The sequence below is a fragment of the Haliaeetus leucocephalus genome, unplaced genomic scaffold (assembly GCF_000737465.1).
Source record: "Haliaeetus leucocephalus isolate CR32 unplaced genomic scaffold, Haliaeetus_leucocephalus-4.0 Scaffold340, whole genome shotgun sequence".
In the NCBI taxonomy this organism is placed as follows: Eukaryota; Metazoa; Chordata; class Aves; order Accipitriformes; family Accipitridae; genus Haliaeetus; species Haliaeetus leucocephalus.
The window spans coordinates 4,485,248-4,511,152 of NW_010972776.1; positions in this window are offsets into that span (position 1 = coordinate 4,485,248).

Here is a 25,905-nt window from a genome sequence, read left to right on the forward strand (position 1 = left end):
ATACTTTTCAATAGAGATTTACATCAAGCCACTTTAAACTCCTCTCATAATTCTTCAAGCACTCTGTTATAAATCAGATCAAAATGTATTCCTAGTCAAGTCTCCTTTTTCTTATAACATTTGATGTGTGTCTGTTGGATGAATTTCAAAAATTACTTACATAAAGTACTCCACAACTGTGAGACTACAAAGTAGAAGAACAATGTAGAATACACTACAACTACTAACTACTACTGAGGTGGGTCATCTCCTTATCCTTGAATTTATCTCCTTGGTAGAATAGGAAATTTTTTGTTGGAAAGTAGTATTAAATGGGAATGAACTCAATCAGTTGGAAGATCACTTCTCACGAGCTTTACCAGACTATAAATTGGTTTGTATAAACTGATTTGGATTCTGCAGTGGTAAACAGAAAAATTTTTCTAACGCCAGACCACCCTGTGGGGTTCATCTGATTTCCCAAACTGATTTAGAGGGAAGGCTCTCATGAGAGATCGTGAGGGCTAAGAGAATGTTTTATGGTTTTGACTTAGTAGTTCCTCCAATCAGAATTCCCAGAATAGGCTGGCTTTGTGTGATGATTTTTAAACGGAACCAGGGAGAATCTGCAGAAAACAAGAACTCTTTTGTTATTAAGTAAACTTCAGGGCGGGGGGAACCAAAACCCAAACCAATCAAACTGGCTCACTACAAACCATAGCGACCAGCTTGATTTACTTCTATGGACCGAGCTGGGTTGGGGAATGATACCAGTTGACATTTCCAGCACAACTCCAGACCTAAGGTGCACATCCACAGCAGATTTGCATCTGTCATGTACCAAAGAAACAGTGAATGAGGATTTTGTATATTTATCTGGATATCTCTATGGTACCATAAAGGTACGGTTTGAGAAGGAGCATATTTTTAAATAATGAGGGAGTCAGTTTATTATTCTGTAAAGAAGAGTCTCTCATTCTATCCCTATCCTAGTAGTCATTGCACTAAAAGTATATCCTAAAATATTCCTTGCAATAGTCCTCTGTAGGTTTCTTTAAATAAGAGGATTCTTTCGCGTGAGGCGATATATCCTTTGGAAATGAAGTCAGCTTTAGATATTAGATAGTGGGGCCTGATGGGACAAGTTTCATCATTTCAGAGTACTATTTATTTCTCCTGAAAAATGATGCCACCAGGTACTGCACCTGCTCCTTGCATTTTGATAAACTGTTTAGCATTGCATGTGTAGGCAGAAATACTACTATTTCTGTTAGTAGGAAAATGGGAGGAGGCAAGCAAGATGTTCAACTAACAGTGTCTTCCATGTGAAATCTCAATATCTTCAAAATGCAGTGCATTTGTTGTATCAAAACCACATATTTAAGCAGGTGATCTTTCTGGGCTTCAATTCAAAAAACTTCTTCAAATAAATCAGTAGGTATTTCTGCTAATATAATTGGAGACAAAAGAGTTGTAAAGTTATCCCTACTGGAGCCTTGAAATTCATTTTCATTTCCATTTTGGCAAAAGACCACTCTCCTTCTGGTAGGAGATCAAGCTTGGTAAGTGAAGATAACTTATTTTGCATGCACATCTGTGCAGAGAGGCAAGCAATTCTTTGGTTCAGGTGGATAAATTGCCAGCTTTCATATATGACAGATAGTTTAATGCATAGTGAAACAACTACTGTGGCTATTCATTGCTGCTAAATGTAACGGCAAAAACTGTCTGTGACAGAAAAGCAGTAAAGAAACAGACCATAGTGTGGGCAGATGTCCACAGTGCATTAAAAAGAAATCTGTGTCCTCTTAGATTTAAGCAAACAACTGTATTCATATCATTGGCTGTAATTTATCTGATTCTTAGCAAGTTCTATCTTATTAATGCTCGTATAATAACAGATGCATATGTATTCTTTCTCATGCTTTAAGAGTCCATTTAACTTTTGAATGAAGGAAAGAGCACTTAGAGGAGCAGTCACTGATGACAGACTATTGTTAAAAAGCCATCATATATTCAGATCCATCTGGTGCTATCCTGGGAGCAATGTGTTACAAACTAATAAAATTACTGCAGAGGTAGGGAAACCAGCAAAGACAATTTTAAAAGAATAGCCATTTGTTTTATAGACAGAAGAATTACATTGCTTTATGTCATGCAAAACACTTTCTAAAATATCATTTTGGCAAATGATCTTCATTTCAAAATGCTTCAGTCATATCCAGATTCATATTACTAATTCTTTAAATTTTCCATAAATAATGATTACATAAGAATATCTGTTACACAATGCTTAGACATTTCTGAAGTGTGAGAATAAGCCTCAAAGGTGTTTCCACACTTCTGAAATGTAAACCAATAATAAAAATTATATAAATACAGAGTTAGTCATTTTATTAGGATGGTGAATACATTACAAATATTCTGATTGGTTTTAATTTATTCATCCTATCATCTGTTAAATACTACATAATTTTTTAATACTTCCTTAGCCCCTTCAACTGCAGCATTAAATAAAAAAGAATCACAGTAGGTACAAGTCTGTTTTGTTTTGGTGCCTTTTCTATGCTGTTGACAGACAGGAGCATGAATTCCAACAGTTTTTATAATTTACTTCAAAAATATTTTTCTAGCTCCAAGTTTTCCCAGTCATAAGTGCTTATTCTTCTTGGCAAAGAGAAGCAATCATGGAGAAAACATACAGCAAAATGTGAATCTAGCAGCATAAAGCTTTGTTTTCCTTGCGTTTGTTTGAATGGTTTATATTTAATTGATGAATCTCGGTGTTTGTGTCTGAATGACTTTCAGTTCCCCAGTGTCTCAATCAGCACAGTGCAAACACACAAACCGCAGGTGAGCTTCCTCACACTGTTATGCTGATGTAGCTTCCCTCTTCATCTTAAATGACCACCTGAGCTGAATGTGATAGACATTTTTATCTGGGAGTTTATGCAGTCTTTGGCCTTTTCCGAGGCAGACTATCAATTTCCTCTGTATGCACCACATACAATTCACAAAGAGCAAAAGTTCGAAGTGTAATTCTTATTTATTTAGTTTCTTTTTTTTGCACCGCTTAAGGACAGGTTCATACCTGAGCTCTAAGAAAAAGAAACTCTAAACATGAAACACGTAATATAAAAATGAAAGGGCAGGGATGGTAGCTGCCGAGACATATGGCTGGTAAAAAAACAAGAATGCATTAACACATTTTATATGTAACTACTCTTTCCAAAGATGGTCTTATTACAGAATATACAAGGGCACTTGTGTTAGTTACTGAGAGGCATATGGCTGGTAAAAAAATATAAACGCATTAACAGATTTTTGTATGCAATTTCACTCTTTTTTTTAAATGGTCTTATACCAGAAAACATTATATCTTTCCTTTACTCTTTTCAGAGCAGTGATCAGAGGGAAAGGAGATTCATTAATATACACATTAGCATTAACGGGCAGAGAATGCAATCATTAGTGTCATGGCTCAGGTGTTTTGCAAATGCAACTGTAGGATCAAATCATATCACACTAATGTAAATTGCAATGAAGCTCTCTACCGGATTTTCCTATTATTTGAGTGTTAAACCTGTTTTGTCACAGATCTATGAAGGACACTGACAGTAGTAAACTAACCTTCATTATCATCATAATCTTTTTTTTCCCTTTTTCTTTTTTTTTTTTTTTTCCTAAATCGATAATCAAGCTGTCATTGTCTATTTTCTGCAGATTACCCTTTCTGGTTCTGGTAGAGTGGATAGATGCTTTACAAGTCAGAGCTGTAAAAAAGGCATTTGACAGAAGTATTAACTGCTTGGGATTTTCTACTAGAGCCACAGGTAATGATTCAACAATAAATCTAAAGACCAGGGATAATAATATTACATCCTCATTAGTTTACAAATAAAATAAGATTCTGTAGACAGAATGATAAAAGATGTCCTTAACTGACTTGAGTGAAATCTCACAATTTTGTGCTCAGAAGGGTATTGAGCATTTCTGCATTAGTATACTTTGTGTTTGTTTCTGTACTTGCTTTTACTTGCTATTTAACGAAATGCTATTTAATGAAATCATAAATTGATAAATAGTGACACACTATTTATGATGATAAGACCTACGTATGTACATTTTACAATAAAACTTGGAGGAAGAATAATTTTAAAAGACCCACAGAAATGGGCACCACTATTTGGAGTCAATGATATTATATTTGTATTGTAATCTGATGAAAACTAAAATTAGAGCCACAAACCTTCTATTTAGGAAGGCAGGCTTTCCCTGCAAAGCAAGCCTTATCCTCCAGCACAGTTCCCAAGCACGTGAAGGTTTCTTTTCATATTTCAGCTGGTTCAGCTACAGGATGCCCCCTGAAAGGAAGCAATCTCTGCAACCCCCTCAGGTCCCCTGAGGCTTCTCTGGCACTGGATTGATTGTGCAATTGCCCAGTGAGTTAGATCAGCTCTGTGGTCTGACACGACTATTTTTAGTGTTAGCTTTCTAGCGGATATGTGAGCTGAACCAGCTTCCCTTGCATTTACATGTTCGTTAGATCCAATAAAGAAGCTGGGATCTTTCTTGATAGAAGAAGTCTGTTCTGTGATTAAAATTTCTTTTCCAGTAGTCAGATTTTTCACTCTCAGTCCAAATTTCCAGATACTCTTGGTAGTAGTTCCAATCAGAATTGGTACTAAACTTGCTTCCAGTGTTTAAAAAGATATCCTAGTTAAATTTCACTTGGTATAGCGTGAAAACTCGTATCAAATTGCCTGAGCACCCTTGAAGTTTAAATGACCTCATTTACACATCTTGTTCTGACAGAATTATATATTATCATTCTGTCCCATGTGGAGAAAGCAGATCACAATTTTGTCACTTGCATATATAAAATTAGCATACCAAAGGTTTACTCACAATGTGAAAAGTCTTCTGTGGTTTTAGACCCTTCTGTTGAATGCAGAGTGTCTTAATAAACGGTTACCTGTACCCAATCATTTACATGGTGATGAAGCCACAGTTTAAAATTCTTGACTTACAATACCCTGTGCTGTCTTGAGTGACTATATTGGCATACATTACATAAAAGTTACCAAATCTAAAAACTCAGAATTCCCTTTAGTGTTGAAGAAAACTTCAGACATAGATAGAATGTTTGAGACCTGCTGAAAAATCAGAAGTAGTCATTTTTCATGACTACTAATCAGAGGTCTGGACTGGAAGATGTCTGTACTGAGCTGAACCAAAATTTAATGTGGTTCAGAAAGGCTCAAAGAAATATAATTTTTCAGATATTTTTGACAGAAAGTATCCAAACAAGCTGGAAGGCTACTGCTGTGTAACTCCCATCAGAGGTGATAACAAAAAAAAAACCCACCAAGCAAAAAAACAAACATAAGCGTGTCCTTTCCAAGTCAGGCCATTTTATCTTCTTTCATATTTCTGGCTGGGATCAAAAGCAGATAAGACCATAATAATAAGAGAAGCATACACAACATTCCCCACATGTACTTTCCTACTTTCAGCCCCTTCTAGTTCTAGAACTGCCTGCAACAGCAGCAGTTTCTACACATTCAGTAAATTTCCCCTTCCCCCCATGCACACTTAGAGGCTCTCCTTGTAGACTTTTCTTCATCCAGAAATTTAAAATAATTTCTCTAAGCAATTTTTCTAAACTACATTCAACTTTGTATCATAAGAGTTCAGAATGAACCCAAATGTGATTGACTGTCTCATTTGTAAAGCTACCAGGTTTTTCTTTTTCCAAACAGAATAACACCCCACAGGAATGTGTTTTAAGATTTGTTTTATTAAAGCAAAACTGCACAAAAAGTTTCTTCACGTAAGACTGAAAATTTATGAATAAAATTGTCAGCCATATCCTTGAAAGCCTGAACACCAGCATAGTGTAAAGAGAGAAAGGGTGCTTAAACCAAGAAACATTTCTGCAAAATTTGGTTGCCAGAGGTAATAATAAGCTGAGGTAGCCTCAAGCTGTCTGCACCCAATATTTGTCCTTATGAACTTACAGGATCATCATACAACTGGAAGTCAATGGGTCACATCAACCACACACCCAACAAGTCCCTGTCTGGTTCTGATTTTGGGGTTATTTCTCCCTACAACAGGAGTCTGACTTGCCCTGGAAGAGCAGGTTGTCATTCCATTTGCCCTTATTTCTCAGAAAATATTATCAGAGGGGAGATTAGTGGAGTCGCTCTCAGTCCTTCACATTGAATCTTTCCCCAAACTCCCTAGGCCAGAAATAAACAACTAAAGTGACCCAACAGCCCGATGGTTATGGCATTCCTCTGGAGAGGAATAGATACAAATTCCATTCCCTGTTCTACTGAATACTTAATGCAATATATAAAACATTCAGTGTGGTAAGGACAGAAGTGTCTAGTTTTTTAATCCCAGTGAGGCTTAGATTTGAGGTAAGAACTGATCTGCTCAAGGCTGTGGAGACTAAAATACTACCTAGCATGTACAGAAGCAAAACTTCATATAAGAAATCCTAGAGAGTCAATGAAATCATCAATATTAATAAGGATTATACAAGGGAGACCTATGTGTTTGGTAGCGTAGAATTAAGGCCATCAAAAACTTGATAGACACCCTAGCATCACTGATTGGCAATCTTCTCTGACAACCATCAACCCAGAGAACTACATCAAGTCAATGCTAAGAGCAAAAATGTTTGCCCGCTGCCCAGGCAGGAAAGAAACCAAATGTTAACACAAAAGTGCTGCAGAAGGTGAGAAATGTTCTAAGAAATCTTTTGAAAACACAGTGATGAGAAATAGTAAGAGCACTAACTTTGTAATACAAAACACTTGATATCAGCCTTTATGCGTTGTGAAGTATCCGTTACATTAACGGAGGTAAAGCAGTAAAGAAAAAAAATGCATAAGAGCAATGCCTGAAACGTGCCACCAAACAGATCTTGAGAGAGGGCTAACAAGTGGTCTGCATTTATTTAGTATCTCAGAGGAAGTCTAGAGAAATTTCAATTTCACAGATACAGTGCCATTTACAAATGTTGTCTGTTGGGGGAAATTCTTGATCTCAAAACAGTTTTCATTTCAACCAACGATCACTGCAATAAAGCTCCAGCATACTGAATATATGCTTTCCCCAAACAATTTTTCACCCTCTAATCGTTATGGAAGGTGCTGTTCGTTCCTTCTGGACAGAGACTGTGTTGATATTTAAATGATACTAATGTTGCAAAAACAAAAGACTAAAGACTTTACAATCAGATGTTTTGTATTATTGAAGACTAGATATATGCATGAAAATGACTCTTCACTTTTATTGTTCATATCAATAAATTTATGACCAGCTGGACCAAAAAAGTATCCTCAGAATAATAGAAGTGTATTGGTGAATTTTCAACAAGATTGTTTTTCTTAAACTTTTAGCCTGCCTTCTTCAGAAAAAGTGGTGCATTATCTGTTACTCTGTCAGCACTTCCTAACAATTTCTGAAGATATTGACATGTTTTAGGCAGATATGTCAGAGAAGTAAGACTCTTGAAGTCACTAAAGTTCTAAAAGTTTCTTGAAAATTGGAGGCTGCATAGAGAAAAACAGGCAAATTGAAATACCCAAATCAGGAAAAGGCTGCAATGTATACTCAGTAGTAACATGAGCTGTTATAACTGCTCTCTTACTAATGGTCATATGTAATTAGCTGCCCAGTTAGCAGACACAGCTTGGAACCAGCTGGACTACATACCACCTCGTATAGTCAGTGCACATGGAGCAAAAATAATCAAGGGAGTAAGAACATGGAAAAAGCTGGATGCCTCTGCTCAAGAGAGGGAGTAGAGAGCATAAGCCACAACTTGTAATTAACCAACTTTCACTGTTTCCTATGCATTTTCTATTATTTCATTATTTTCTTCATGCTTCACCCCCCCCATCAGTAACTAGTAGCACAGATATTTAAAAAGTGAAGAAACATTTTAAGCTAAACTGACCTTAAACTAATGAAAATAAAGTTTTTATTAATGCACAGACTTAGGGAGGGAAAAAACTTGTATTTTAAAGATAAAAAGTATTGAAGAAAAATCTGCAAAACCGTCTGAAAGATAACTTCAATAGTAACAATACCTTTAAGGAACATATAGGACTCTACCCATAGGTAAAATTTCCATTTGAATGAGTGGTTCAGCATGTAGTATACAATGTAGTATGGTAATATGTAGCTTATTTCACAACAGCAATTCCAAAATTAGAAGGCCACATGAGAATTTGCAGAAGTGGTCTTTGTTTATTTGTTATGACACTTGCAGTAAACTGTACCTTGGAAGTACCAGGTACTCAGGTACAGCATTTAATGTCTCTTATCTCTCACTGAAGTACAACTGTTAGAGATAAGTGCTCTTTCTTTTTATATCTGGAAGTCACTCACTGACAGACTGACTCATTTCTCTTGCAAGCAGTACTGGGTTCTTACTGTTCTTGATAATATTTTCAAATGCTTGGGTTAAAAATGCCCCACTAACAGCTTCATACTTTCCCAAGTTTTGCCTTTGCCTAGTGGTACCTTGAGATCTCAACAAACTGGAGCTTCAGATTCTCTTAATTTGCAAGGCTGATGTTTTTGCTTTATGTTTAATTGTTATTAAAGTCAGATAATATCCTAAGAGAAGATTTGAGACATTTCTTTTCAAGTAGCACAGCCTCTGTCTGCCTCAGTTTTCTTGAGTTAAACTCTGCACTCCAGGAAAGCTGGAACAATGCAGGATAACGTTATCCATGCTTTTTCCTGTGTTTATTGAACTTTTGAGGAATTAGTATTTTCCTTACATCTATAGGGTAGATGAAGTTATGCATATAATCCACACTGGAGTGGTATGTAGGTGTATCTTTTGAGTTTTTAGTTAAAAGTTGGAATTGTCTGGCTCATCTTACTATTCATGAAATAAGAGAATGTGTTCATTTGGAAAAAAAAATAAAATTAAAAAATCAACTAAGTTTCCACGAAAAGTCTTCACAGCTTAGAGCTTTGGCATTTCATCAGTGAATGACATTCTTATACACAAAATGAAAACCAATTCTTAAAAAGTGCATGCATTGAATTAAAATGATCTATCAAAGGAACTGTCTACTTCCCTAGCAGGATGCGAAACAGGAATTTGTCTTTGGACATAAGACATTCTGAGCCCAACCATCTCATCTGGCAGTTACTTTTGCTATGGTAAAAATCAAGATTAATTTTTTTTAATTCTGAGTTATAGAAAGAATTTATTTGTCAAAACGTGTTGCTGAGAATGTAACCAACAAATGAAAATACAAAAAACAAAAAAGGAGAGGCAAAGTAATACAATCTAACCCTGAAATAGCAGCAAGTTAACTGTGGTCACATCAATTCTAACACGATCATTTCCTCGCAGACGTGATACCCCTGCGTTACGAGTCTTACACCACCTTTGCCAGCCCAGAGAGATCATTTTTCTCTTCTGAAGACAGAAGAGAAGGAAAAGGTTGGTCTGGTAGTGACAATGCTGGGCAGACTTTCAGGGGGATGGGGCTCATGTACTGGAAAAATAACCGAACTTCTTAAAAAAAGCCACTAATTTCTGTGTCTCTTTTCTCTAGCTACAAGTTGTGCCCAATCTTCTTCTGCATGTTACGTGCAGTAAGAACCATCTAATAATGCATCTTTGGAAACTGCATAACAGATCAGAGCTCAGACGCCAGGAAAAGCTGCTAGCATAAAATAAATAGTAAGTAATCATTTTCCTTTGCCTTTAATCAGAAAAGTTTGGTTCTGTATTAAATATGCATCCAAATATAAAATCTATTCTCAATTACAGATCAAATCTTAGAAGAGGTTATTAATATGCATATGATATCGTTACAGTAATATTTTGGGTTATAAATAATAGAAAAGTAATAATTCAGTGTATGCTGAAATTATGAAAGTACTTTAAAAATCCTGTGGAAAGGCACTACCAGGTTTCTACAGCTTTCTGCCCCCACACAGCATGCTCGTGACCGCGCTGTCAGAGTCACAATAGGTCATCTACAGCAGTTCCGTTGATGTAGGATATTGCCAAATAGTTCCTTTAATTGTGCTTTATTCTGTCTACATACATTAAAAGCTTTAGCATTTTTGCCTCTTCCTGTAAAATTTATTTCAGGGTTTAAAGCAGCTCTGCAGCTGGAGTATACAGCTCTGGCCTCCCGTCCAGGTGTCAGAACCGTGAGCTACACAACTCCAGTACCTCCCTGGAAAAGATTTTAGGAGGAAGAACTGGACTAGCTTCTTCAGAGGAAGCAGGACAACAGTAAGTGCACAGCAGTAGATTCTCTGGTCTTGTTCCCTCCCTCCATATCTTCCCATTCTTTATTATTCTCAACAAAGCTGCACCCAAGGAATGGGGCACTGAACTGTACTCATTTCTGACTAAATTTCACACTTCCATTTTCCCAAATAGAATAGCAATATCACAAAGGAGTAACCTCTTTCGCTGAAAAACTCTGCAGCAAGGTTTAGTGGACTTACTATACCAAAGCATTTTTTTTAAAAGATATTCAGTAAAATATCTGTGTTTAAAATGAATTGACTTAGATATCATGTAACCAAGGAAACAGTGTCAAAAAATAGATAAAATCATGGCTGATCCAAAACATCTGAAATTTGGGGGGGTTGTTTTGTTTTAAATAATATTTAGACACATGCCTTCAACATAGGCAATTCAAAACAAAAAGCAGTGCAGCAGCAAATATAAAGTGCTAACATGTTTCTTGTTAGCTAGAACAGGCAGCGACAGAGTACAGCCCACATCTCAAGTACATAAATTCTACTTAGTTTGTATTATCCTCTGGCCACTCTGGGAATTGTAAAAAGCAGGCAATACTGTAACTATAACTAAAGTAATCTCAATGCTTGAATTAAGTCACTTTTGAAAATAAACCTTTCATTGGGGAAGGCTACTCGGCTGAGCCTTTGCACAAGAAAAAGGTGAAGCTTATAAGGGTGGACCCTTTCCATCAGCTCTCGCATCTTACATATGTGAACATAACATTTGTTTTGAAAGTATGCATGATAATGAATTTAGAATGTAACTTTAAAAAGGGTTATCTTTCCCTGAATGTGCCAAGGCTTTCTACCTCCTTAGGTCACAGACAAGGATCTGCTTCGTATTTAGCATAAATAAGGAAACAAATTAGCAGTATGCTGTCAGAACCACTTAATATACAGAGAAATTTCAAAACTATATAAAGAGGAACTAAACATTGTTTAGGAGGAAGGTACTCCAGAATCTGATTTAACAGCAGCATCAGTACTTAACAGGGTCGGGATTACCTAAGCATTTCTCAAGATAACATAAAAAAAAAAATCTAGTCTTAAGGAATTTTTTTACCTTAACACAGGCAATCAATGGGTAACAACCAAACCAAGCAACTAACCAATAGATGAGATGTGTATACAGTGACTAGGCAAATTAAAAAAGCAAGCATGGCTTGTAAGTAATGGTTAAATGTAGAGCTTTTACCTATCCTGGCAAAGATGGGTAAAAGATGGTTTTGAAGAAGTTGTTTCAAGAGTTTTTAACACAACATCCCATTTTACAACCTTCCAGCAAGATACTGCAATTGAAAGATTAATTATATTAGAGTGCTTTGTTTAATTATTTTGGGGAAAATGAGGTACTATCAAAGACGAAGGACAAAATTGTCCTAGATGTGAATAGGTTATTGCTTCTGTCCTCAGGATAATTCATTATTTGCTATTTATGGCAAAGAAGTAGGCAGCAAAGAGTTCTGAGCTGTCTCAAGCTGATGAGCTGTCAAAAAAACAAAAACAAAAAACCCCAACACCAAGCCAAAATCCTTGCTTACTGGGTGATTAAAGCAATGCCTTTTTGTGCTGTTCAGTAGCATAATAAGTTGTTTCCAGAAAAGGGAAAAAGTGTTGAAGTTTGCCAATTCTATAAGCAGGTTTGTTAGTAAAGGTCAACGTAAGGCTAATCAGTATTTAATTATTTTAATCTCTTCATTGAAATGGAAAACAAAGGGAGGATTTTTACCTTTTATAAAACACTCAGTAAAGGCTCATAAATAATTAAATCCAAAGAAGTTGAGTTTACAAATTGTTCCAGATGTCATAATGAAAATGAGAGAATAGAAATGGCTTCTTTTTGCTCATTCAAATCAAGTAATAGCATTTCGGTGGTCAGGCCAGAAGACCCAAATCACAGATCAAATACCAAAATCCCAGTATCTATTCGTGTTGACTCTTGATGCTCCTAAGTGTAAAACTTCTTCACTACAGAAACTGATTTGGTGAAAGCATCGTTTTTCTGACAGATGGCTATCCCTAGCCCTGAGACAGCATAATGATACAGCCCCTTAGACCACTGTCTAAAAGGTCGCGTGGCACAGCTATTTCTTCCTTTGGCCACTGAAGGAATCTAAAGGACTGGCTTAGACAAGACACCCAACTTTTAAACAACTCACAAAATTATTTCTCCCCAGAAGACTTACAGTTACTATTTACTGAAATGGCTTCCTGGCATACGACTTCACCAATGCTTGGTAGTGGGACGGAGATTTTGTATTCTCTGCAACTTAATAATCAACAATACAACAACAGTTGTAAAAATATGTGAATAAAAGTTTTTCCTAGTTTTCATTTCCATTGGTAAGATAAACCATAACACTACTCTAACCTTCTGACCTCTTTAAGCCCATCTACAAATATTGAAATAGCAATCAAGGGGAGGGAGGGGAGTTGTTGGGGGTTTTTGGTTGGGGGGGGGTGTTTTCATGGAGGGGGTTTTTTGAGTAACAGTAGGTCAAATGTAGGTTCAAACTGGAAAGAAATAACTCCAATTTTTCTTCCACTGGATGGTTCCCAGTGTTCGGTTTCCAAAGTAATAAAGACAAATGCTGAAAAAAATAATGTAACCTTTTAGCGGTCTGAAACTTTAGATGTTGCTCTTATTTAAAGTTCATATACATAAAACAGACCCTATTCCATTTTCCCCTTTCTCAGGAAAGTCTGATGGTGTTTCCTTATCCCTGCTCCTGCACGAGTTTACTTTTTCTTAAAAAATGATTGAGCTATCACTTATACATATCCATAATTTAATATCTCTGTTGTTATATTGGAAAACTGTAGAGTTTAATAACAGCTATGACAAGAACAAATATTTTATAGCTAATTGGAAATGCGTATTTTCTATAACAGACTAGAAACCAATTTATCTCTGAATATTTACAGATAATGTTATCCCTCTTATTTCTTCCCAATGAGCACAGGTTAGAATTCATTAAAGAAAATACAGTTTATGTCCTCATAAAAAATGGAGTTAAGGATGCAAGAAACTTCCAAATTATGGTCTTTTTTTCTTTTGCCATCCTAGTCTATCACGTTCTCCTGGTATGGTTGTGTCCTGGTTTCAGCTGGGATGTAGTTAGCTGTCTTCCTAGTAGCTGGTACAGTGCTATGTTTTGAGTTCAGTATGTGAAGAATGTTGATAACACTGATGTTTTCAGTTGTTGCTCAGTAGTGTTTAGACTACACTCAAGGATTTTTCAGCTTCTCATGCCCAGCCAGGGCACCTGACCCAAACTGGCCAACAGTGTATTCCATACCATGTGACGTCCCATATAGTTTAGGAACTGGGAAGTTGGGGGCAGGGTTTTTCGCTGCTCAGGGACTGGCTGGGTGTCGGTCGGCGGGGGGGGAGCAATTGCCCTGCCCATCATTTGTACATTTCAATCCTTTTATTACTACTGTTGTCATATTATTAGTGTTATCATTACCATTATTAGTCTCTTCTTTTCTGTTCTATTAAATCGTTCTTATCTCAACCCAGGAGTTTTACTTCTTTTCCTGATTTTCTCCCCCATCCCACTGGATGGGGGGGAGTGAGTGAGCGGCTGCGTGGTGCTTAGTTGCTGGCTGGGGTTAAACCACGACAGGTTGTTTATGAGCTCGCTCAGATTTGGTCTGTTCCTGCCATCCTGACGGTGAACTGACATGGAACTTAGGTCTTCTCTTATTGTTTATTCAGCTGCTCCATTAAAAATTAAACCTTGATTATTTTCTTCTACAGTCTAAACTTCCCTGATTTAGATGCTTTTCTGTTTCTTCTATCTGCAAGGCAACGATGTGGTTCCCGTGTCATTATTAATGATTTGATATTGTGCCCTGTTTTTCCTAAAATTCTGGTGTAGCTAGGTCTCAGAAGGCGGGGGTGGGGATGGTGGTGATTATCCCTTACAAATAACAAACATCTATTCCTGTAACTCACAATAGGCCAAGGATAATGTTTCATAAGATAGGAAGCATATCACACAGTGTTTCTGCAAGTAATATTGTCCTCTTTTCTCACATTCATCTCATGTTCAGACAAATTCAATTGAGGGCCAGCTGGGCTAAACTCCTTCTCTAGGTGGGGTACAAGGGACATAATAAATAGTTTTGCCTTTTTTAAAGTGATTAAAAATAGCCATAGGAATCTCTTCAAAAAGTAAAACAATTCTTCTCTTTTCTTTTCCATCCTTATAACTTGAAAATAATTATCCAGCTTTTCATCAACACTGGTTTTGGATATTGATGCAGACTGGAAACTTTTGCTTCAGAGTTCATACTGCTTCTGAATTATAAGCAGTTACAGTAGATATTCTGAGCCAGTCCTGGCAGTAGCGGCAGAGAAAATACTGCAGTATTAGATTTCTGCAGCAATCAATGGGAAAGGCACTGGCAGAATCTACCCTAAGGTAGTTTTCTTACCTAGCATAATAATTAAAGCTGTATTTTTAAAGCACTAACACAGGACAATGCTTTCTGGAACTATAAAATGACTGCAATCAGTACACCTAATTAACCCTCTCCCATTTCCCCAAAGAATTTTTCATGTTATTTTTGCTCCATCTTTTCTTCTCATTAAGTGTTGTCTTGACCTTTCGGTCTGTGAAAATCAACAAAAGGCATTTCCTTTTTTATTAAAAGATTGATTGCAGGAGGCCCGGGACCACAATGAAAAGAAAAGGAGAAATAATCTATGCTCAAAACACATCAAGCTTGTTAGACAGCCAATAACATTTGGCCCAATAGTAGTAGCAGTACATACCTGGTTTTCAGCTGCAACAAAGCAAAATAAGCCAAAGGAACATTAATAAATATATAAATAAATGATGCTATAAATCGGACAGAAATACATGCACTCTAAGAGAAAATTTTCAATAATTCTATTTAGACATGAACACGCAGCTGGAAGAAGCTACTAAAATAAAGATTATACGTAGCTATTATAGTCCTACTTGAGAAGGCAGGCAAAAATGTTTCAATATATAGAACTATGGACACCGATATACCTAAAGCTGAATATATTTTTAAAGCAACAGCACCTTGCCTCTACAGGCATACAACTCTTTACCAGGGTTTATGGCAACCTCATCTGGTGGGACGTTACCTGATCAAATGAGTAGATTCCAAAATTTTTTCCTACCTAGGGTTCTGAAAATAATACAGATGAACAAGTATAATAAAAAAATTATAATTTGAAACATCATGAATTTACCACTGTCCCCAACTGATACAAAGTTAGGCCATTTTGATCTTTTAAATATTTATTTACACAGGGACTTACCCACAAATGATCCATTAGAAACCTGATTTGACTTTCAATCTTATTTGTGATACACGCTTGTCCTGTTATTTCAGCTGACCTACACACTATTTACAAAACCTATCTGAAAACCACCAAACCAATTTAATTATTGTAATAGGTAACGACCAGCTGCTCTTGAAGGTCAGAGCACTTGAATAGCATAGCATTAGGCCATGGTTCTATTTTATATTATTATACACTTATTTCTGAAGGTCTAAGATATCATACACTTGTCAGTAATCATAAATAAAATGAAACAAAAGGAAGAGGTCCATAACGTAACTATCCTTAGTTTAATTCTTCTCATTAATCTACCTTATTGGTTGTGGCATGCACTTGTTCTACCCAGTGCAGGTTTAATAGCCCTGTTTCTTTTACCATCATCCATACACAAGCCTGCTGATCAATGACAATTATTACTTAATGAACATGTAATGATGGGTAAGCTCAGGGAAAAGGGAACAAATAAATCACTCATAGTCTTGATTGCAACCTAGCACTGTCTCTTGTCAAAGTGATATGTTGTGCAGGTTTGTTTAGCCAACATCTTCAGGAGTAATCAGCATGATCAGGTGCTTGAAGGTGCTAGAAATCTTCAATGACCTAAAGTATATTCAGTTTCAAAAGGAGATGCACACAAAGGGGTTTTCACCTTAGTTGAAAACTCTCTTTTGAGTAGTTCTTTTAAAAAAAGCTCACAGAGCTGTTTGTTTCTTCCTGATTTTTCTAAACTGTTTTTTAATTCTTAAATACGAGCAAAGTTGCATTCTTTTTCCAGTTTAAATAATAAAAACCGTTCCAGAAGCTTTAATGTGTAATCCACAGTGACTAAGCGTTATTTTAACAGCACTTGATGTTCATGAAACATTGCACAGCCTAAGGAACTAGAGTGCTACATTCATAAACCTAAGACAGCAAGGAGTCATGGTGAGGTATGTCAGATCAACATCATGCCAGTAAAACAGGTTATACTTTTTATAAAAGTGATGCAGGTATTTGCTTTTGTGATGCTAATTCCTGCTCATTAAGCTCTGAAGTGAAATGCTCAAATATTTTGTATCCTAGTAGCAATCACCAAAAGTTCTTAGTCTGGCTTTCACATCAGTTTCTCAATTTTCTGTTAATTAGACAACTCTTCCAAAGTTAAAATGATGTGCAAAAGGAAATCAACATCTAACTGGTAATTCATGGGAAAGTCAAATCAAATATTTCTGAGAACAAAACTATGAATGAGATAAGTGCAGAAGCATGAGGTAAATTCTACAGATTTCCCCCCCCCCCCTTTTTTTAATTTTGATATAATATGACACCAAAGGTCTGCTTCTTAAACTGAGGTTTTGGCTTTTTCAAATAACAGTTACAACAACAAGATTTAAATTGTTATTTAGAACTTCAGAATCAAAATAGGATGTCATCATAGGATGTTGTAATTTCTGTGGGATGGAAATAGGCTATCACCATTGGAAAAAGTCCAAATGAAGTTTTAATTTGAAATGTCTTCAAGAAACAATAGTTTCTAACATAAACATCTATAGTTTAGCAAAATGTTTCTTTCTAAGGAAAGATCATTCCACAAGACAGTTTCTGTACTGTTCTCTGAATTCTTTGTGTTAACAATCCTTGACTTGCAAAATGGCCTTTCTAAAAAAGCATAAGGATGCTCAGTTTTATTTAATATACAGTTTAGCAACTTTCTAAAAAATAATGCTCAGAAGAGTATAAAGCTTATAGAAACTCCCTGTGCAAATTTAAACAAGATTAATCCAGTAAAAAAGGCAGGAAAAGGGTTACTTCCTCACATAAGGAAGATTTATTTTCTGTGTTATATATTCATTTATTTACTTTCAACCTCAAAAGAAATATTTATACAAAATTTAAGAGAACATTTACGACTATCCAAAGTTTCCTCCTATTCTGATGTACCGTTTACCAAGCATAAAGGACTGTTAGACATTCAAATAACAGGTTATCTGTAAAGCACTGAAAAAAACCCACTTTGTGTTTTCAAACATATCATTAAAGGAATGGCTTCTCTGGGAGGAGAGAAAAAAAAAGAAATTAAAAGAAAACCCCACAGATTTCAAAAGCCTTTCTGGCTTTTAAAAGTAAGGAGAGGGAAAAAAAGAAAGAAAAAGAACTGTTTCAAGTCAAAGCAGGTAACTATTCTAGGGCAATGCCATGTTGGAAAAGAATTTAAATACTTAATTGTAATTCCTATCAACAGAAAAACTCATAATCATTCTTATCTCCTAAAATAGCTTGTCAAACATGAAAAAGGCTTTTTGCTGAAACAGGCTGTATCTGGATAAGAATCATAAGCAGAAACATACTTTAATTACCTTTTCCAATATCTTCAGCTAAAAGTTAATTTTAATGAGACAAACTGCTTATGTTGTATTTATTCTTTCCTGTCTCACACGAGCTTGGGTTTTGTTCGTTGCTTTGGGTCAGGCAGGTAAAGATAGGCAAACTAATCTCAAAAACTATCAGAACAACACAGGACAGTCTAAAAGTTGAGGTGTTCCCTTTTTGAATGCCATTTCCTGCTTGTACTAAGGAAAGCAAAGCAATCCATTGTAATTCAGTATTACACAGCCAGGAATTTTGAATGATGGCATGGGCATGTCATAGCTAATGTGCTGGCTTCATAAACTACTATCATCAATGGAAAAAGATGAACTCCTTAAAAGTCCTTCCACAGTTACTGTACTGACTTCATCACCTTTGAGGACACATGACTTGGCCTTACCTAATAACAAAATTTAAACTGAGTTTGAGAGATGGTATTTACCCTCTTTTTTTTTTTTTAAGCAGAAAACATATGCAAGCACTAGGATATGGATCTTACTCATGCTACCATAGCGAAGCAAGGAAAGCATTCCACCTTTAACTTAGTCGCTGAGGTTACGAATGAGTTCTTGAGCCAGTGCCAACTGTAAATACTGGTATTAAGAACATAAAACAAGTATTTATCCGTTAAGAACCAGGATGCCATATTACTCACTTATTGAAAACAAACTACAGAGTAATTTGATTTCCTTTTGTTTTCTAAGTGAGCAAAACCAAAACAAAAACCTTACAATGAATCAAGACAAAAGGAAGGTGACTAAATGCTCACAATCCAATGTAGAAACATGCAAGAAGGACACTTCTGACTAACAGAAATAAGACCAGTTATCAAAACTTGGAAGGAAAGCCTCAAAAGTATATGTAAGATAAAAAAATAACCCTGCTCTCAGATCTCATGGCTGATTCGGACTTTGATAGCCTGGCTTTGTCTAAATACTCAGGATGCCCACTGACATGAATGTATGCGTTTCTGAGGGACACTAAGCATATGCTGCTGAGAATGTGGTTGTTTAAGACATAAGTACAGCATTAAAAGTCTGTTGTTTCTTCTCATTTGTTTGAGGTTTGAAGCCAGCAGTGCTGGGAGAAGCCAGAGGAACAAGATAGTACCTCTCAGTAACACTTGCTTTTGTCTTGTCGGATTTTGATACTCTTTACTCCTCACAAGAGGTGGGGCTTTTTTTCTGCAAATACCCCAGCTGAACTTAACGGAATTATTATCAGAGTCCTTCTCAGCTGCACATTAGCAGGGTGATCGGAAAGACTGCACTTCAGTAGAACCAGATAAATTTTCATTTTCAAAAAAGATCTAAGACTCATAATTTCTCTTTGTTTTCTGTGACATCACTTCTTTTTTTAAATATCTGATGCTATTATGCTGGGATAAAGAACAGTTCTGATGATGGGCAACAAAAAAAAAAGAAATTAGCACACTTTAATGCCTTTGAAAGGCAGTCTCAGAGGAACATGAAAATTGCCAAATGAGTGAAATGTCTTACATTACACATATAGATCTTTGATAGCTTTTAGAAACATATCTGGGTATTATAAAATACCATTTATCATATTTATTCCCACTCAAATTTTCCACTGTTATTTTTTTTTTCCTTACCTAAGTACATTTGAGATTGTATAAAGATGTCATATGTTTTGTTATATATACACACCTTTTGAGGCTTTTCTGGGTTTACAAAAGAAAGACAGCAAACAAAAAAAATTAAATCTTTAAATAGTCAAGGACAAAGAAGATAGGCTATGTATTACCAAAGCTGTCTCAAATCAAGGCAGGGCACTAAAAATGCCAGCCAGTTACATATGCCACATGGCTCTCTACTATATAAATCCTTACCACTGCTATGTTCCTTTCCTATTGGATGTAGAAGTATTAGCTGTAATTTGTCACTGTGGTATGTCAAGGAAGGAAGGTTTGCTCTTAAAATGCCACTTGGAGAGTAAACAGCAGCCTGCAGAGCAGGATTTGTTTATATCACTTTTGGTACGATGAATAACACACTTAGAAAGATATATTGAATATGAAACATGGAAGTGTAAAAGTTGTGACTTGTGTTAAATATTCACTGCCATTTCTGCCAGTACTAGTATATGAAGCTCATGTATTTCAGGCAAAGCCAATATAGGTCATTACTATATATCCCAACTAAAACCTTTTGCACATAACTTGTCGTGTTCTCTTTTTTCTTCACTTTCCACTCATCTAATATTTCTGTCCACTACCTAAGAGTCACCACATCTCATCTAGGAGCTGGCTGCGTTTCAATGATAGGAGAAGTGATTCCTGCTCTATGCATATGTATTTATACACATGTGTATAGATACGCCCACATGGCAAGGTCTGAGGCACTATAGGCTGCTCAAGAAGAGAATTCCGCACAGATGATGAGTTACATTAACACAACCTGCTCTCCACCCACACACACACACAAAAAAAAAAAAGGGAGTGAGCATTAGTGAGTATTAACACTGAGTGTTAGGCTGCTTGTAACTAACATGCGAATGAAAATATTCAAGATGCACAAAACATTTTGCCTCTAAGGAAGCAAAAAAAAAAAAAAAAATCACACAATGTATCTTCTAGTGCATAACACAGGTACCCTGGGATGTGACTGGAGACACCTCTGGAAGCACCAGAGTGGAAGAAGTTCCTCTAATGATGCAGTAAAACTACAGCTGTACCACACTGCAGTCAATAATTACTGTCGTCTAAGGCTACAGGGGAATTTACTATAGATTCATACATATGTGAGGAAAAGCTATTTAATCCACGAAACATAATAGCTTCACTGACCTTTACACACCGCTCCCTCACCTTCACAGGCTATTGCAGATCCACATGGCTGTGAGCAGGACCGAGAGCAGCTGCTCCCACACCCACCTTAACTGCATTTGAAGAGGCACGGAGCTTCTAGCACACCCTCTGAGCTGGGTTTCCTAATCACCTGGGGGAGGTTGCAGCCAGCTCTCCTTTCCTCATAGCCAATGAAACTGCGTTTCATGCCAAAAAAAAAAATAAAAAAAAAATCAGTGTGTTCAACTCTGAAATTTGGCCCAAACTCGGGTCTTCTCCCAGAACAACGTTGGGATGCAGCTGAAACCTTTAGTCAGAAGTTGGGAAGTGTTCCTGTATGCTGAAGTTCAGATTTAGCCTTGTTATTTTTAAAGTTTTTCCTGCCTATAGCACATCTGTGTGATTGTCCCTAAAGTGTTCTTTAGTGTAAGTTATCCATGAATACAAAGGATGCTAGGATGCAGAATCCTAGCAAAGCTTTTTCAAACCAATGTTGCCAATTCAGTTGTTTACATTTGCTGTAAGATTCAATCTGCAGCTCAGGGGCAGTAATTTGTACATTATACTAAGATACTCAATTCACAAAGCTCATGGGACAATTATGTCGCTGATAGCAGAAAGCCAGGGGAAGAAAAATGAAGGATACAATATAATAACAGAAGAAAGCATCTTAAACATCGTAAAATGCTTTGCATAATGTGTTACTCTATAAAACAACAGCTCTGACTTCTCCTTGATCGTTAACTCTGCTGAAGCAGACTGTGAGCAGTTGCTGTCATATTCTGTGCACCTCTGCAACACATAACAGTCCTTCCCTTCTAGGGTGGGAGGCTGCACAATACTTTAAAACTTATAAATTACATTAAAATACCTGCAGTACAGTGAAATATTATTATTGGTAGGAAAATAGCTAAATAGTACTATAGCTAAGAGACATTACCTTACCTAATGGAAATGGTGTTTTACAGGGCTTTATAATGCATGAAAAACAGATGCAGATTTTGTTCCAAATTTAGTCATGTGTCTACCTGCAAGAATTATTTTTAGTGAGTCATTTGGCAAAGACTAATTGAGCTAATTTACATTACACAAGAGCAAAAAACAAATGCAATCTAATTTAAGATGTGTTGCTGTGTATATTGTAACTCAAAACATCTTAAACACCAATAATTCATTAATGGGATTTAAATGTTCAGATTTTAGAGCTATTGGTTAGAGCTCAACAAAGGAAACTGCAGCATGCAAATCCTAGGAGCAGCTAGTTTTGCACCGTTATTCTGCTAACACGTTTTACACAGGATTGATTGTATGCCTTACTGCTTCCAAGCAACAAATATAAACCCAGTCCCAAACCCATCAGAGTAAGCTTTGATAGAGAAAGGGCCTGTCAAATGTAAATGTAGTTCACAGGTTAAATTCTAAGGTCTAAGTGTACCACTGCTGTTCTCAGCCAAGTTTATTATTTTATTATACTTTCTATTGATTGCCATCATCACCCTATTGACTGGCTGTGTACAGTGTATGAGACAGTTCAGAAGAATCAATAAAGCTGTGGGTAAACTGTGGGGATCTCGGTGGGGAACAGGATGAATTGCCTAATGATGCCTACAAAAATACTTTTGTTTTGTTTTCCACTTAGAAAGAAATAAATAACAGGAGAAAAGCAGATCGAGGTGCCTTCTGAAAACTTACCTATACCACATTAGAAAGACGTATTTGACAATTCATCTTTTCACAAAGCAAACTAAGCAGTTAAGAAATTTACCTTTAAATACACTCACGGTTCCATAGAGCTTAGCATCCTTGCCATAAGGGCTTCAGAAAGCGGTGGGTGCTATGGTCAGGGAAGGGAGCTCTTCTCCAAAAATACAATTTATCTTGGAAACCATCCCGTGAGCAACTTGCTGTCCTTCATCCTGCATGGCTTCTACACTGATCTCTAGGGACCACACGATTCGGTGCTGCAGACGGACAGTGGATGTCACAGCATCACAGAAAGGCTGAGGTTGGCAGGGACCTCTGGAGGTCATCTGGTCCAACCCAGGGCCACCCAGAGCCAGTTGCCCAGGACCGTGTCCAGGTAGCCTTTTAATATCTCCGAGGATGAAGACTCCACAACCGCTGTGGGCAACCTGTGCCAGTGCTTGGTCACCCTCACAGTGAAAAAGTGTTTCTGATGGAAGTTCCTGTGTTTCAGTTTGTGCCCATCGCCTCTTGTCCTGTCACTGGGGACCACTGAAAGGAGCCTGCCTCCATCTTCTTTGCACCCTCCTTTCAGCCACTTATAGACATTGACAAGATTTCCCCTGATTTCTCCTAAACTAGGAAAAAGATTAACTGAAACATTATTTTCTCATATAAGGTCCACCATGAGACCGTGTAGTGTGAGTAAGAATATATCCCATATTAATATTCCACAATGCTGTAGCTCACTCTTATGACAAAAATTTTAATGTGAACAGAAAAGAAATCTGACTAAATCATTGTTATATCAGTGCTTTAATTAAGACAGGTCCTTTTTTTAACAGAAGACTAAATGTCTAAGCTTTAAGACTTAATTTTTTTAAATACAAACCTGCAAAAGATGATCTAATTATCAACTAGTTTTACAGTTTCTGAATTTATCCTACATAAATGTAATTTACCTAAATGCTCCTGTGTCAAACACTTAGCTTTTTTTTCCTTTTCTTGTCATGATGCGATATAAACATTTGAAGAAATAATTCCGAAATCTCTTCTAACTGAATTCACACTATATAGAGGTGTCCCACAGCCTAGCTCAGACTACCGATTCCTAAGCCACGTACTGAAACCGTGTCCAGAAGAGATCAGGCTGTAAATCACTCCATTATAAATCCAGGATTCCTTCCAAAGGAGTTGATCAGAGCCTGCGTGGGTGCTCTCAACCCCTGCAATCTGGGCAAAAGAATTAGTTATGTTGTAGCTCAAGTGTGCAATCTGAATCCACTATGGCAGGGGACCATGTAATGGTATTTTATAGCCTCGGACAAATTTATCCATATGAAAGATTTAACAGTCTTCGTGACCTGATACACTTATCAAGTTTTGTTCCATTCACTAGCCTGCCCAGGTCAAGTCACACCTACTGATTTAATATAATACACCCAGCAAGGGAGATCGTGTCCCATAAAGAGGAGACCATAGTGTCAGGCAGCATGAAGAGCGCTGATCAGCAGAACAGAGCCTTTCAAATGTAGTCTGTATGCTATTAAAATCAAACCAAAAAAATGAGAAGTTTTTATCGTCATTCAACCTACAGTACTACCTTAAAATAGAATCTAATTCTCACTGGTATAAAATATTTTAACATTGAAAGTTCTATTAATACCATTCAATAATATATGTCTTTTTAAAATATAACACATAGGTCAATTTTTGATTAAGATTAAAACTTCTCCATGAGAAATTACTTCATTATGCCCTCTGATTAATATAAGTCTATTTTTCATATGTTTAAATAAATAAGTATGAGAGTGTATCAAAGAGGCAAGTGTAACAAGGAAGACTATGAAAATATATTGCTCATGGAAGTCCATCAAACGTAAGCTGCAAATCCAGCAGTGTTGCTCTTGCACTGCTCTAGCAGTATAGAAACTGATAGCGGCACAGATTCTTCCCTATGAAAACCTTGTTCTGCACAGGCAGAATGTCAAAATTTCCATTCACATTTTTAACACTACAGCTACATTTTTCTGCTTAGAAGAAAATTACCATACAGCTCCGCATTTATCATTTCATGGTGTTCTTCACATTTTTGATTCAGCATTTATGAGCTTGCTTTTAGCTAGGAGTTTATTATTATCCATTTATAGGAAGCCAACAAAATAGTAAATTATGTATTTGAAAGCCCTGCTGGCTGACATTTTTAAAGTTCATTGGACTTTTTTTTTTTTTTTACAGAGTAGAAATTTGTTGCAAACACTCAAGATCTGATAACCGATTCCCATTTAGATGTCATTGAGACATAAGTGCAATGTATTTTCATTAATATTTCATTGTGTAAGTGTTCCTTGCTTTGACATTGCCATCTTGTAGTTATTTGTCCTACATCTAAAGAGCAACTTGTAATCAGATACGTATATTGGACTTCATTATCTGTCACCACACATTCTTAGCATAAAGAATGTTATTAAGTTATAATTGATCCTGTTTTTTCCCTTACGGAAAGATGAAGAACCATATATAACAATACATGGACTCATTAAAGAACAAAAAAAAGGTTGGCAACAAGCATAAAACTGTCAAATACATCAAGGTTCTGGATTCAAAACTTTTGTTTCCTCTAAATACAACCCGTGTTTAACTCATAAATGAAGATAAGCTACATTTTAAATGTAACAGAATATTTTGGGATTAATTTGTGATTGTATGTCAAAATACTGTTTTTTTTAAAACCAAATGAGACAACAGGAGATGCATGTTAATTAAATATGCACAAGTCAATGTCTTTTTCCAAATGAAAAGTTCTTCTTGGTCTTGCTTTTTGAACTAGCATCACTATAAAAAATAGAAAATAAATGGCAGCATCAGGTATTTCAGGTGAGATTACATCAATACGTAATATAACAAATTGTGTAAACTGTAAGTTTCTAAACTGTTGCAGTAATTAGGAGTATAACTTGTTGAGGCAGATGTAGTGTTACATTTTTTCCCATCCTCCGTAGGTGAGGTTTTGCTCTGTGTTACCTTAGGGTAATGTTGTGGTTCAACCCCAGCCAGCAACTAAGCACCACGCAGCCACTCACTCACTCCCCCCACCCAGTGGGATGGGGGAGAGAATTGATGAAAAAAAAAAAGTAAAAACTCATGGGTTGAGATAGGAACAGTTTAATAGAACAGAAAGGAAGAAACTAATAATGAAAATGATAACACTAATAAAATGAAAATAATAATAAAAGGATTGGAATATACAAAACAAGCGATGCACAATGCAACTACTCACCAACCAATGCCCAGTTAGTTCCCAAGCAGTGATTCCCCCCACCCCAACTCCCCCCAGTTTATATACTGGGCATGACATCACATGGTCTGGAATACCCCTTTGGCCAGTTTGGGTCAGCTGCCCTGGCTGTGTCCCCTCCCAACTTCTTGTGCCCCTCCAGCCTTCTTGCTGGCTGGG